The sequence below is a fragment of the Pipra filicauda genome, unplaced genomic scaffold (assembly GCF_003945595.2).
Source record: "Pipra filicauda isolate LSUMZ 115617 unplaced genomic scaffold, ASM394559v2 scaffold212_size3012638_pilon, whole genome shotgun sequence".
In the NCBI taxonomy this organism is placed as follows: Eukaryota; Metazoa; Chordata; class Aves; order Passeriformes; family Pipridae; genus Pipra; species Pipra filicauda.
This window is the reverse complement of record NW_024104324.1, coordinates 2,767,880-2,784,060: the sequence shown is the minus strand read 5'-3', so window position 1 is coordinate 2,784,060 and position 16,181 is coordinate 2,767,880.

Here is a 16,181-nt window from a genome sequence, read left to right as displayed (position 1 = left end):
CCAGGTTTCACCGGCTCTGTGGGACAGAGGAGATGGGCAGAGCTCCTGGCTGGCAGGATCCCACAGCTTCCAGGGCTGGGCTCCCTCCAGGGCTGGGCTCCCTCCGGGGCTCGCAGTCCTCTGCAAAGCAAGTAAGGGCAGGCCTGGCCCAGGCCCATGGGAAGAAAAGGGACTTTATGCTGCCTTTTAGCAGGGGTTGGCCCCATTTCCATACTCTGACAGGGCAGTGCTGGAGGCACCTTTGTTTTATGGTTGAGCTTGCACCTGAAACCACAGCTCCCAAACAGCCTTGAGACTCAAGTGTGTCCTGTTCTGCAGGGTTCTTGTCCCTTGCTCCCCTTCCCACTGCCTCATCCACTCAGTCATAGACCCCAAAGACCCCTTCTTAATAAGGCAATCCACAAACTGTTTACCCTATCTCCTCAGCCCCCAAACAAAATCCTGCTGAACTCCAGCTCCCTGAGACTGCTCCAGTGCTCATGGAACCCTGAGGAGTTGCAAGTCACCTCAAATACAGGAGGAGGGAAAGGGCCCTTGCTGCCTGCTGGGAACAGCCCCCCATGGAGAGCCGTGGGTGACTGGCCCAGTCCATTTGCAGAAAGACACGGTCTGTTAGATGCTGTGGTGGGAGGCAAATAGGGCAGACGAGAGGAATACAGATGGGGATGGCTGGAGGGGCAGGGAGGAAGCCAGAGGGTGGCTGAGGGCAGGAGGGGAGAGGAAAGGCTGGAGGACAGGGAGGAGGGTGGAGAGGGTGATGAGGTACAATATGACGTGAGAGATGTAATCTATGGCAGAGCTGTCCAGAGCCTCCAGGCTGGGAACCGGGTGACTGAAGATGATCTTGGGGAAGCAGATGTTTTCACCGCACCTGAGGCACAGTCCCCACCCAGGGGAAACAGCACTCACCATCTCCCTGCCAAGGCACTCTGGATCAGTGCAGCCCGTGTGTGGAAGGCTGGGCACCAGAGGAAGGAGATCGCAGAAGCATTACTTCATACAGAAGTGTTGGCAAGCTGGAAACTGAGATTTTCTCTTCTTTACCTGGCACGATGGTGGGACAGCGCAGAGGGATTATGCTGCTGGTTTCCCCAGCAGGGCCTGAGCTGGTGGCTGGGGGACCCTACTCCCTTACCATGGTAGAAATGAGTGATGGTTTGTAAAGGCGCTTGTGCAGCTCTGTGGCCTTCTCCAGGAGTTTAGGTAGGGACTAAACTCTCCCTGATTTTACGTGGGCAGAGCAGTATTTTCCCAAGTGTGCAAGTATGCCTAGCATGAGAGTGAAATATTTCTCTGCCCTCCATCATTTTATTGTAAAAATGATTCTACCAAAAACATTCAGTCCAGGAAGTGATTTCATGAGGAGACAGTCAAAGACAAGAATCTGAACCAGGTAAAACCCCAGAGCAGTAGCACAGGATTAAGCACAGGATTTGCCCCAGCTTGATAGTGTTACTGCGCTTGTAATTAAAAGTCTTTTTTCTTCTGATTGCAAAGATAACCATCTAAGTGTTGCCAACCGTAATCCAAATCAGTCTCACATACCTAAGCCTCTGAGAAACAGATACCATTCTATTGCTGTCAACAAAGCATCATTGCTGGTGGCAATCATTCACTGCTTGAGTGTTCAGCTCTTGTTTTTTCTTTGCTGCTGCTGGACATAACATCAGACACTGGTGGTAATGTTTTTGATTGGTGCTGACATTGCCAGGAGAGTTCATGACCCTCAAATATTTTATATCATGTGAGATCATTTAGAAGGGACAGAGAAAAAGGAGATTCCTCCTTCTCTGTAAAATTTACTTCTTAAAATTTCAAAATCAAATATTAGCTCCTACATCACCTTCATTGCCCAGATCCTCTCCTCTCCTCCAAAGCAGCCTATAGCCCACAGCACATCCATCTTTGTAACTATTAGTATTGACATATATTCCTATGGCTTAGAAAGAAAGAGAGAGTAAACAAAGTAAACCAGAGAGTTTCTACAATGGCGAGTAAGGAACCAGGTGGATTAAAAGACACTTTTGAGGTGCATCACACACTAAAAGGATGAGGCCATTGTCCTTCAAAAAGGGACACTGTTAGGCAGTGTACCTACTACATTCAACACGGCCCATTTTTAGGAAAAAGAAACACATCACTATATATTGGTTTTAGCATTTATAAGGAGAGCAAACAGGTAAACCTGTAACTTCCGTAACTTCCTCACTACACAAGCAGAGTTACGGGAGATAATCTTGGTCTCAACAACAGCCAGGACTGGCCCACATCCCTTCTGCCCCTGAGCATGGCCTTGGCTACCTCTATCAGCTCCTGTTTCTTCCTCTTGTGCCAACCACCTCCAGGGAAACAGTTCAACCCAGTTTCCTAGAATAGAGACATATATTTCTCCTTCTGCACCATGAGTAGCTGCTGCCGCCTATGGGAGTTGTCATCCTTCCTACATAGGAAAAATACAGTGAAGGGAAGAGTCTCAAATCCCATGCAGGTTTAGGAAAGAGCTTATTTCTAGTCTAGGGGAGCAGAATGTCAGCCCCACTGTGTCCGATGGCAATCCCAGCTCAAGAAAGCAGAATCTGCAGCACTACCAGAGATTTCACCACCTTCAACAGCTACTGATAAGCCATTAAAAGCTACTTCAAATATATCAAACTAAAAAATAGCCCTAGATTGGCTCATAGTTTCAATACACATTAAGAATTTATGCCTGTCAGCCCAAAGTTTGTAGTAAGAGATGTTTCCTAGTGACCTGGGAGTAGGTATGTAAATAGTGAATTAGCAAAATGTCCGGATGACACAGAATTTTTTAGGTTACTCAAGACTATGGGGAGCTACGACATGTTCCAGAAAGACTTGACCAGACAGCATGATGGAAGATGAAATTCAGCATAGACATGTGCAAGCTAATGCACACTGCAGGAAATAATTTAAGCTTTCATACATGCCAAGGGACTGTGAATTAGTGATGAGAGGCATTATGGTGGACAGACAATGCCTTCTGTGAAGCTGGCTGCACAAAGTACAGTCCAGGTCAGCTCATGAACGAGGGGAAATTCAGCTATCTAAAGGTGAGTGGGTCGGTACTTACATGGGAGAAATCTTCTAGGTCAGGTTGGAACATAATTTAAAGCTACCTGGGAATGAGGCAGCTCTGGAATCAATTCTCTCACTTTGCCTCAGCCAGGTCTTCTGGGGCTCACATCTTACACACTGAGAAGGTCAGGATAGTTGTCAAGCCTTGTAAAAGAGCTGGACCTCACTGAATTTTTTTTCCATCCATGAAGTCCTTGAAAAGTGACAGATATCCTGACAAGGGCTCAAACTTGGCAATTAAATTCCCATGAGCTGGAATTAGAAAAGGTGTCCCACTTACATGAATAGATTGCATAAATTGTATTTGGAGGTAGTTTCAACAAGGCTAGTTCCCTGGGTTTTGCTGTGAATGAGCCAAATGTACCTTTAACATAGGGCGCTCTTGAAGTATTACTAAAACTGAACCCCTCTGGAGTGGGAAATAGAAGATCCTTTTTTTATTTTTTTTTTCTTCTTCAAGACAAGGAGCATAAAACAATGGCTGGGAGTGAAAGCCCTGTAAATTAATTTGTATTATAATTTCTGCAACGCCTTTGTATATAAATGGAAGTTACGTACATAATTTATTGATGCTGGTATATGTGAATTGGAGTCTCAAACCCCCTCAAACACGCTCACTCAAGCATGATGTGTAGAGCACTAACACTCTCAGGCAGTGTGCAGATTGCAATAGTAAAAAAAAAAATATCACTCTAATACTGTGAGTTACAATAATAAATGCAGGAATTAGAGGTTTTTACCTCTCTGTAAATAAATTATGCATATGTAGTTTTAAATTAGCCAAATTAAATGATTAAAGACACTCCATTTCTTCATAAACTTGTCTCAGGAGTAAGGAATGCAGCATACAAGCAGAGTTCTCTGATTCCTCTGAGCCTCGCTGTTTCATTTGAAGCAGTCTTAGATGCTTCACTTCCCTTTTCTCACAGCTTTGCAAGGACAGGAGGAGTTTTTTCTTTCAGCTAATTATTTTGAGATAAATGCAAGTGTTGAGATTAGAAGCACTACTTTTGTTTGCATCCCCTCGTTGGGATGTTGCTGGTGCTGGAGAAAGTAGCACGTGGCTCCTCAGAAGTCAGCCTGCCCATAGCAACTAGTTCCAACATTTCTGCCTCTGGATTTAACCAAGGGAGTCAAATAGGCACAGCTCTTCATGACTGGGCTGGCACCATAAGTGGACAACATTCCTGAAATGCAGGTCCACAGAGCCTTCTCTGCACAGAGTACTGTTGTCCCATTCTGGCAATGATTCTGTGATTTGCTGTGGACCGTGGCACTGCGGTACATTGGTACCATGACTCACACTTGGCTACAAACATTGTTGCCAAATTTCCTGTGGGTGGGAGTTTAGGCCATCGCTCAACAGATGCATTTCTTACTCATTCCATGAAATGGCACTGCAGCCTTGAGCCTAAACTCACCAGTTACAAGAAGAAACTACAGAGATTTGAAGTGTTTCTTTCCCAGTATTACCAGTGCTGTCCTACCACCATATTACCAGACAGGGCTTGATTGTGCTATGTCCTAGATACGAAATTAGCTCAATTCTTCTAGGTAAAATCTGGACAGTATCTGTTACTCTCAAAGCACTTAGCTCAAAATGTCATTTTATAGGTGGAGAAGTAGGCACAGAAAAACACAGCACCTTTCTCAAGGTCACAGGGTAGGTCATGGAAGAGCTGGGACACTTGACTATCACTGTATGTCCTGCCCCCCAGTCAGCACCACCTCCATGGTAATTTCATTGGCTGAAAACAGAGTTCTCCAAAACACCAAGAATGGTTCGACAGACATCTCTGTCTTACATGGAAGATATTGCATGATGTTGTTTCACATCTTGCCACTGCAAGATATTGTTTCAACTTTACTCAACACCTCCTGAGCAACTTGGTTTCTAGACAGCTCAGGCATTTACAGATGTTAAAACTGCTTAAGGTTATATTACCAAAAGGGTCTACTGAAATCTGCATATTAAAAAAAAAAAAAAAATCACAAAAAAAACAAAACCCCCAAAAAACCAGGAATGCCCATCTAAAATAGCTTTCAATTGGATTTTATGTCTCTCCATGCAAAGAGTATACAAACTTATTACTCTGTTTAAAAATGTGTATTTTAGTGGAACTCTCTCCACAAAAATCAGCTCAAATGCTGATGGTCAAAGCAATGTGAAAGCAGAAGGAGTTTAAGTGAAGGCAGTGCAGGTATGGCACAATGCACAGAGCTTGCTAGCATTTCTCCTTTAATTGCACCTGTAAGTACAGTGTGCTGTTATATGCATTCATTCACTGTATTTTGACCATGTTTCCTCTTCTTGTCATGAAACCAACCTAGGCTTAACACGTTGCATGTAAGACAGAGATGTCTGTCGAACAGTTCTTGGTGTTTTGGAGAACTCCATTTTCAACAGCAGGAGTTGACTCTTCACAGCATATAAGCAGTGCTTTGGGAATCAAGTTCTAAGTACAGGCAGTGGAATCAAGAAACATAACAGATTTTAAAGTGCAACTTTATGAGTTTATGAAGGGAATTATAGATAAATATGAAAAATAGTATCTTCAGGGAATCAGATTTACTAATCCAGAGGTTCCTGACCATAGTATGCAACCCATCTTTGGAATTAGGGTAGCTGTTCCAAGGTAACTAAATACTGAGGTTTTTATGATTCAGACACAAGGTAGTTACAATGGACTCAGGTCAAAATGAAAAGAGTTATTTTGAACTTTAAAAAAAAAAGTATTATTCATTTGGTTTAAGCTTTGGAAGAGAGTAGGGAAAAATTTTAGCCTCAGAGTGCCAATAATGATTCTGCTTGATCCTAACTAAACAAGCTTCAAACTGCTTCCAAGATTTTTTTTAAATGCTATATAAATCTGTCATTGCAATCTTTACTGCAAGTTTTTGAGTACAAATACAGCCTCATGATGAAACGGAGATTATTAGCTCATTACGTTTATAGCATGAACCAGAGGTTTTGTATATTAATGGGGCATATACACTGGAAGGAGTTCTGATCTTTCATTAAGAAATCTTCTATTCCAGAGTTTGCTGTAGAATTGGAACAGTGGAATGTGATGTTCACACAAAACAATGACTGGCCATTAGGCTATGAGCTCTTTGGAATTTGGTTCTAGTGTGATGGGTCGCCTATTTGCCATGGCCTCCAGCATCAGTTCAGTACAAATAGTGACACATTTTCCTTTTCCCACCTGTTTGCAAAGCTTACTAGGATGTGTTTTCAACATCACAAGAAGCTGCTACAAGCTGACATCCATGTATGCATACAAAATGTGCATCACAAGGCCATGAAAACCAGGAAATACTTCACACTTTTAAATCACCTAAGTCCTTGGGTTTGTGTTTGGATTCTGTGTGAGATATGTGTGAAAGACATATGTGAAGGGCAGAGATTGTGGCATCTTTGATGGCAGGTACACAGTGGGGTGGCTGAATGAAAGTGCAGGAGGAACTGAGAAAAAGTCTGAACTAAAGAGGACATGAAAAGCCTGGCTCAGGATGGGGGGGGGCGGGGCTGGACCTCTGCTCCACATGTGTCTGGTTTGGCAGTAACCTACTCAGATCAGATCCTTCTCTTGCCCGATTCATGTCCGTGGCTTTTTCTGCAGGTGAGCTTCAATAGAGCAGCCCAGAGAGCCAACCATACCCTGGGCTGCATCAAAACCAGCATGACCAGCAGGTCCAGGGAGGTGATTCTTCTCCTCGACTCTGCTCTTGTGAGACCCCACCTGAAGTGCTGCATCTGGCTCTGGGGCCTCCAGCATAAGAAGGATGTGGACCTGTTGGAGTGAGTCTAGAGGAGGGCCATGAAGATGATTAGAGGGATGGAGCCCCTCTCCAACGAGGAAAGGCTGAGAGAATTGGGATGTTTAGCCTGGAGAAGAGAAGGCTCCAGGGAAACCTTATTGAGGCCTTTCAGTACCTAAAGGGGCCTACAAGAGAGCTGTAAAGAGATTGTTTACAAGGGATAGGACAAGGGGGGATGTCTTCAGACTGAAATATGGGATGTTTAGATTAGATATTAGGAAGAAATTCTTTACTGTGAAGGTGGTGAGGCACTGGAACAGGTTGCCCAGAGAAGTTGTGGATGCTCCATCTCTGAAAGTGCTCAAGGCCAGGTTGAGTGGGACTCTGAGCAACCTGGTCTAGTGGAAGGTGTCCCTGCCTACTGCAAGGGGGCTGGAACAAGATGATATTTCAGGTTCCTTCCAACTCAAACCATTCTGTGATTCTATGGTTGCGAAGGTTTGCAGAGACCCTGATAAGAAACCATACAGCTGTTTGCAAACATCTCTGGCCTGACACTTGCCTGACTGAGCAGAGGCATTTCTTTCAACCATTTCTAGGAGATGCCTGCCTCAAGAATTGCCTAGAGCAGATGATCCATGTTCTTCCTTACTGAATGGTTGTACAAACTAGCTCCTGAGCATGACCATATTTAACAAGAGTCACAAATACCTATTCTGTACAGTCCTTATCCACAGTAAAAAGTGAAAGTACCTGGAGAGACAAGTTTTGATTCAACCCACTATTGGGAAAACTGAATTTGGAGCTGAACTTCATAAACTTTGCAAGCAGTTCTGTAATGTTATTTTTCTAAAATTATGACTAAATGTGAAAAGTGTGGAGTTTAGCAATCTCTGATCCAAAAAATGTACTGGAGAACATGTCCCTATTTTTATCCATGTAAGTAAAAATATTCCAGAAGACATTAAACTTGACTGTAGAATTTCTTGTCAGAACATGGTATGCAGCACACAAACCTAGGGAGATCAAAAAAACACCAACACTGGACTTATAAAAATAAGGAAATTCATCTAAAAAAATTAACTGAAGAAGATGTAACAATTTCAGGCACAATAAATTAAGATAATCATGGGGCTTTTACATTCTGGTCCAACATACTTGTTAAAAGGGACAATGAAACCTGAGAACTTTTTACTGCACCAGAATTTAAATCCAGATGCCTAGAAACCAAAATACAGGCTCCACCTGTGAACTGTGGAAACTGTATCATCAGCAGTCGTGATGGAAACAATGAGTATGGAATTCATGAGACTGTCAAAGTAATATTAAGACAAAAAGGACTATCGAAGCACTTTGATATTTGACCAGGCAAAATGGCAATTAAAAACAAAAATATCACCATAAACAGCCTTGATGTTATGAGCAACAGCATATATAGCAGTTGAGGAATCTTTGGAAAGTACTGAAAAATTAGAGGAACACAGAGGGGACATCCTAAAATGACTCTCAGGTTGGAGGAAACTTTCAGCAAGAGTCCTTCTGTGCCTGTCTCATCAAAAGAAGCCTGGGAGGTAAACTTGACTATTCCATACAAGTATATTCACAGAGGGAAATTTCCAGGGACTAAAGAGAGAGCTTTTGCATCCAGCAAAACAAAGCAGCACAAAATCTACCATTAGGACCTGGAGCAATAGGAAAATTTTGTTTTTGAAAGTGAGAGTCATCAAATATTGAAACAAGCTGCCAAGAATAGCAACAGAATCACCATCTTTTCCTATCATTGTATCAGCATTTGTCTTGGACAAATGCACATTATGGATGTGTATCAGGTAACTGAATTCAGCTGAGGGGGTCAGAGTCAGTGACCTAGTGGACCCTTCCAGCCTCAAGGTATAAATCTAGAGCTGGTGTGGTTACTCCTAGTGCATTCTGGAAAGGATATAATAGCACCTGCTCAGGCTTCGGGGCTTTCATTAATCTTTTTAAAGGATCAGGATAAGGATCTTCAAGGAAACAGCTTCCCAGCTGGTTCCTGAGCTACTTGTTCTACATTTCTATTAAGCATCAGTAGTGTAGACCCTGCCTCCTTGTACTTCATTGTTTTTTTCATGGTCTTTTTGGCTACCAGGCCTCTTCAGACATGCCCGTAGCTAATAGCAACTTACTGGTTACTGGAGAAGACTTCTCACTCCTACAGTATCATCCAAGATTCACAGCTTGTTTCAATAGGTGTTCCCCTGCAGCCCAGGGTTAGCTAATAAATACCTCGATTACAGCACTCATGAGAGATGATTTACATTTTTTCATTAAAAATGTCACTGGAAGTCCAGTCTTCCCTTGCAAAAAATTTTGAAGCCACTGACAACATCATATATGGCTGATATTAATTAAAGTAGAGGATGACAGTACTTGGAAAATGACCTTTAACGAGTGCTTGTTCTTTAGTTAGACTAGGTCATTACTAGAGATTACTGAGCACTTTCAATAAAGCTGGAATCTCTGACTCATCTTCAGCTCTAAATTTGAACTATGAAAAGTAATGGAGACTCTTCATCTACCCCTGCTACTAGCCTGCCCCACCACAACAGACTGCTAGTAAGCCCAGTGTATGATTTGCTCCAAGCAGCAGAAGAAAGGAGGTGGTAAGCTTCACTTTCTCCCCCACAAGCAGAGCCTTTTCTTTGCTGCACAGAATCAGGTTTGGGAAGATTGAAGACAACCATCCCTGACACATTTCCTTTTATCATCGACACACAGGTTGTGGAAAAGGGAAAAAAAGCAAGCTTGCAGTCTGTGTTGTCACAGGTAGCAGCCATGTCCAAACACAGAGGCAGAGTTACTTTAAGGAGCTGCACTGCTGCACCTTATCCATGGCAGTACCTTCCCTGCACCACAGCTTCACTCCAGGGCAGTGAGACTGCAGTTGGCCGTGCTCTGAGCTCCCCGATGCCATGGTTCATCCTAGTTTCTTCTGGGGAAAGAAGAAACCCTAAAACACTGGAGTTTCAGTGTGCACTGCTGGAAGAAATTCATTTAGAGAGTCTCTTTGTGCTCGCACTTCAGTCACACCAGATGTCATGGAGCTGAGGACAAAGCTGCAAGCATGGCAAACACCATGCAGAAGAAAGGACAGTGGGGGGCAGTCACTCTGTTCCAGTACCTCTGGACAAGATGGGGTGAGCAAAACAAAAATCTCCCAACCAAGTCTCTCTGTTTAGGGAGCAGGGCTTCCCACCATGCTTGACAGCCAGTGAGTGGGCTCCGCCAAATCCTGCAACTTGCTCCTTTCTGTGTGAGCCATTAAATGAAGGTTCTGGGCATAAACTGTGCTGAGAAATTATGCTGCAGTTTAAGAGAGTCAGAACAGAAGGCCTGCTTAGGAAGCAGTTTGAAATTATTGAGAGCAGCACTTCACATTTCCACAGCAGAAGCCTTTATAGGCTGGAAGTCTCAAACCTTGATCACTTCCAATTGAACCACTTATAAAAAATGTGCACTGCTGGAATATTTTAAATGACTGTGTGCAGTGTGTACTGACTGAACATTAGGGGCTTCAATTAAATAACAGTTCAGAACATAATGAACTGAAAAATTTCACACTCTCTAAAGTGAGATAAGTATGAAGAAGAGAGAATTAAGAAGTAGTGCTCTGAAAGTGGCACCAGCCACTGCCTGACAAGATTCAGGCAGTAACATAACAGAACAGTTTGTGAATTAGTGTGTTATGCTTGGTTCTAGGTTTTTTTTCCAGACCCCTCAGAGAGCACAGGAAATGGTCAGGTCCTTTTATGAAAAAAGGGTGACAGTACTTGTGCTGAAATTGGGGATAAAACTACCCTGTGAGCTTGGCTCAGTCATGTCTGAAGTTAGGCACTTCTGGAAGCACAGCTGTTCCCTGCTGTGGGTTGAGCGGATAATCTGGAGCTCAAGTCCAAGGTTCTGGTTTGAGATTTAGCTAATACCAATTCCTTCTGCAGTTCTTGCATTTACTAATGAAATAATCTTCTCCTATGACCCACCTGAACCAGACACAGTACAACATCTGAAACTGCTTACAGGGGTGGAGAATGACACAGCAAAGACTGTACCCAATGCCCATTTTCTCTGAATGTCAATGAAAAGAGAAAAAGGAAGAGCAAAGGTAGAGATCCTGCACCACTGAACGAGGCCCTTGCTCCAGAATACTGCAGCATGCTTTACAAAAGGAAACACTGACACAGAGTGCCAACATACTGACTTCGAACTAGGGCTGTTCTCCTTCTGTTCCATGGTTGGCTTGTTAGCTTTGGAGGTAAATCCTTTTACAGACTTCCATGATCTCTAGAGCACATTTATTTGGTTTGAAATGGAACAAAATGAGAGATCTCATTCCAGTAAGTACCATATCTATCCTATTATGAGAGAGGGCATGGGTTTCTTTAGAGATCTCGCAAATATGAAAGATGTTCAAAAAAACCAACAAACTAAAAACCAGAAAAATTGACACACTTCAGATTTTTAGGGTTATTAGGTTTAACATTTCTATGTTTGAGGTTTTAACAGACTCATTGCTATCGTTCTGTATGTATTATCTTATATCAGCCTTACAAACATCTTGGTGGCACCTGCTCTATGTGTGTCCTTCTCCTTCATAACTGGTGAGGTCCTAGTGCCAGCTAACCAAAGCAGCTGTACTTTTTAGGAGCCCATGAAGGCTGAAGATGATGGACAGCCATATCAACCTTGATATATCACTTACATGCTGCATTTGACTTGATATTAGACTAAAAAAGTCCGATAGCTTAAAAGCATGTGGATCTTATTTAGTGGCTATTTCAAGTCAGAGAGAGTTAACTCAGTTTGCCAGCAAGTGTTCATGGGGATATTAATAATCAGATGGGAGTCAGGAGCAAGAGCCTGCATTTATTCCAGTTTACCTGACATAAACCCAGCATATGAAAAAACTGATCAGATTACAAAAACCATTTGTAAGCATATGCAATAAGCTTAATGATTTAGGAGTTCTGTAAAAATTGTAAGTGTGCTCTGATCTTCAAAAAAAGCTTGTCAAATAAAATAAAATAGGAGGGAAACTTATGCACACTTCCTCAAGCTCCATATTGCCAAACTGATGAGCCTGTTATCAAAGACTCAGTCTAACTGGTCTTTTGAGGAATGTAGGAAATCCAGCCCAGACCACTGAACTTCCATTCTGCCATGCATAGAAAAAGCATCAAAAGCAATGCAAAAACCTTGCTCCTCAGACAACCATGTAATTACCTGCCCAGGGGCTAAGTTTCTACCTTCCCCCCTCAATCTAAATCTGCTTGTAATCTTAGGGCTGACGACTAATTGTCATCTTAACTTTGCCTATTTCCTTTAAGAGAAATTCGAAGCATTGAGAACAATGCTTTGCCTTTTCAGACGCCTCCTAAGTGGTGGGTTTCTTGTTTTGTTTGCTATAGCATGAAGTGTCAGTGGTCAACTATGTTTTATTGGGTCAGTTTGAGGTTCTCTGCCTTTCAGACTGCCTCTTGTCCTCCTATGTAAAGGAGGATGAATGGTACTGTGGCTGGACCAAAAATCAACTTTCCAATTCAGATCCAAGTTTGTTCTTCACTTTGCAGCAAAATTCATTCTTGATCACTTGTACCAGAGGACAAAAAGCTATTAAGATATTGATCTCTTTGAATCTTTGACTTCAACATTTCAAAGAAATGGGTTGAAGTCACAGAATCATACTACCTTACACTCTCAAAAGGTAATTTCAAATTTAAATCAGAGGTTTTAAACTCAAGTTGCTTTTGTGAATGACCACAAACTGTGATTAGGGCTGTCTCCACATGGATTTTCTGTAAGATAACAACATATAAGCTTATGAAGCAGGTCTGTCCTTAAAGCAGAGCACTACCAGACTGGTGATTTTAATGGGACTCAGCAATCTCTGAGCTTTCCATAATTCTGCCAGGTTTGAAGATGACCAACAAATTCTTCACAGTTAACACTTAAGTAACTTCAAAAATGTTTAAGCAACATGTAGGGAAATGCAGAGATCATGTTGCTGCCCAGGTTTTGTTTTTTTTAACAAATCAGAGCCTCGAAACATCAAAATAGGATGTCTTGATACATCAAATGTTTTCAGTTTTCTACACAAGGAAGATATGCTAAATCTCACCCTTTCCTACAGATTTGTGCAGTTTAGACTAACACATCCCTGAGAGAACATTTTTGTCAATAAATCAACAGTTATGCCTTTCCTTAAACACCTTTTGTTACTTTTTATATCTGTATCACAACTACTCATTACCTCAAAGAGTCTTTAGAGGTTCTCTCATATAGAAGTTCCACCTTGACTTTGTTTTCTGTATTTGACTCTTTATATCTTCTTGGAAATGGGATGTTCCTCAGTGTTTTTTAAGTTATTTGCAGTTGCCATCACTGACCAAACCCAGGGAAGATGCCAGATCAGAACAGGTACAATTACACCTGTGAATGCCAGTCTGTCCTTGGGGGAGGCTTAGCACAGCCCTGCTGTTATAGCAATACTTTCTTCCCTCAATCCATGACTAGGGAGAAAAAACCTGCAATGCTTAAATATCTTCTATTCCTAAAGAGGAACTGCTTATTTTAGTAAACATTTGTTCTAAACATGTAGCAGGCACATCTCTTTTCCTCTTTCTAGAAACAACCTTTTAGTTTGTTCATAAAACTATTATTTCACATGAACCTGAAAATGAAACCATCTCTTGTGACCAGCACCACAGATGCAGGCTCTGCCACCTTATTGTAGTCCCTTCTTCATGTCAGAAAACATAATAATGCTTCTTCATCTCAGAAAAGTACTGCAAAAATTCAGCTTTGTGAGAGCTGCAAGGCATTTAGAAACCATCGGGAGAAAACGTGCCATGAAAGTGAATGTCTTCACTGCGGGATGCAAATATATGTTAAGCAATAAAATTCTAGTTCCTAAATAGGCTTGTCTTGCTTTGATATTCAAGGATATGAAAAAAAGACATACATACTTCTCATTTAATCCTGCCAAGATATAAAACTTGCCTATTTTTATACAGTTGCCCAATATGGATGACAAAAATAGCTTTCTTAATAAAGAGAAAGAAGAGGAAAAGACTAGCTAATTTCTTCTGATGCAAAGGCATGAGGTCCACCTCAAGCCTGCACATCATTTTCAGGCTGAAGTTCTTACCTGTTGAACCTCATACCACTGAGAAAAAATGCTGCTGCTTCTTGAAACTCAGCTTAAGATGTCTGAATTGTTCTGTCAGAGAATATTACTACTCCCAAAGGTAAAATCCAAAGAAAAGATTGATATACTTTGCTGAGAGTAAGCTTGATAACTATCACTGTGCTGTGTATTTGCTTCTTGCAGCAGATGACATTTGATCATTTGAAATTATTACTTAGTTTTAGCTGAAAATATTTTGAATCAAGTGACTCTAAATCATCTGTCCCACAAGTATTGCTACTAACTAGTGAGCATTTAGACAGCATTAGTACAGGTTAATAACTCCTCTCAAAGGGAGAAAGAGCAGAGAGTACCTCAAGTGAGATTGTGCATGTGTAAAAACCTCTGGGGACAATGCAAGAGTTTTTAAAGCAACAGCTAGACCTCTCCTGTGAAAAATAAGCCACAACAGTGCCAAACTGTGTTGCATTTTAAACTCAAAAACCACTTTTTTTTTTCCAGGAGGAAATAATTTCATCTAATCTTGAGTGATGATATTCAAATACAAATGCTGTGCAATTACATTGGTGCACATGTTAATACTGCTGGACAGTTTGTACCCCTGTACTTGATGTGAGCCTATTCAGCAGCACAGGACTGAGAATTAGTGACAATTATATAGCCATTTTTAAGGTTTGGGTAGTAGTACTTGCACTACTTAATGAAAAAATTATACAGGAAACACTATTATTTTCAATCCACAGCTTCTTATTATTTGAAAGGCTTGTATGTCATTCCTGCACTGAAGTGTTCAGCACCAGCCTATACACTGCTGCAGTAATACTACAGAAGGATTCACTGTCTTAGTCAATGCCTAAAAACTTAAAAAATGTATGTAAAAAACAGGTTTCCAAACATCACTCAGCACTGACATAATACTAAAGATGCAATGATTTTATTAACATAGCAAACGACTAGTTCTGATTCATCTGCAAACACTTCTTCAGTGGATGATACAATTTAAAATTAATAAATATTCTTTTGATAGATACTTTTCAGAGGTTTCAAAAATGTCAATGTAATTTTTAAGCAATAGCTTAAGAGACAAAACATGCCAATGTATCCTTCAGGAATCGATGCCACTACTTTTAACTCATCTTGTGGCTTATTGAAATCTAGGTATTATTAAAGAATGCAGTATAACTAGGCTTTGGTCATCTGAAAACATCATCACTGTTTCCTTACTTTGTTTTTTTATGCCTTTCAGCTGTGGTTAGATGCTGTGTTAGAGCTGTGGGAAAAATCACACGTGAAAAAAAGGGACAAATTATGGATTTGCATAATTAGAAGCTAAGGTAGAGTAAGTTAACAGGGACATAGGTGGAAATGATTTTAAACAGCTTACTGTGATGTATACTTTTCTATTTCATTTACCTGTAGTCTGTTTTACGCTATTCCTTTTATTTCAAATCCATAGCAGTTCTGGTCCTTTTGTTACTAACCATTCAACAGTATCTTGACAGCAGAACTACATCTTCGTTCTCATTTAATAACTATTTATCATTCTGTATCTGCCCATTTTCAAGAAGGAATAAAGTTAAGTGTTCCAGAAATTGGAAAAAATTGAAACTTGACCTTTATTAAGTGGGTTAATTGTCACAATCTCAGCATGTATGAAATTAATGACCAAAAAGTGGAACTTCAGAGTTTCAGAAGACTAGGTTAATGTCCAAAAAAGTCTAAACTCTGACCTTCTTGACATATGCCAAAAGAAACAGCCACCCTAATAAATTACTACCTGTGTGCAATTATAATAAACCATTCCTAGCATCCAATCACTTGAATTAATTGCTGCGAGGCAGTGGGACTTTCTCACACATATTCAAGGCAATCTAAAAATTCCTTTGCAGTTCATAGGAGGCTATTTGTGCATGCCTGTTTCAGCATGGAGAGTCAATTTTAAGGCACATTATTCATACCTTTGGACCACAAATCTGTATACAACCCCACTTACTAGCGCTGAAATTAGGAGCCTTACTAACAGCACTGAAAGCGGTGAACCAGCACAGAATAAAGTAAAGGGAATGGAATTTCCCTTAACCCATATCATAAGGCAATTGCTGGGTACAGGACACCTACACAGTTTCCAAATTTCAGCCTTATA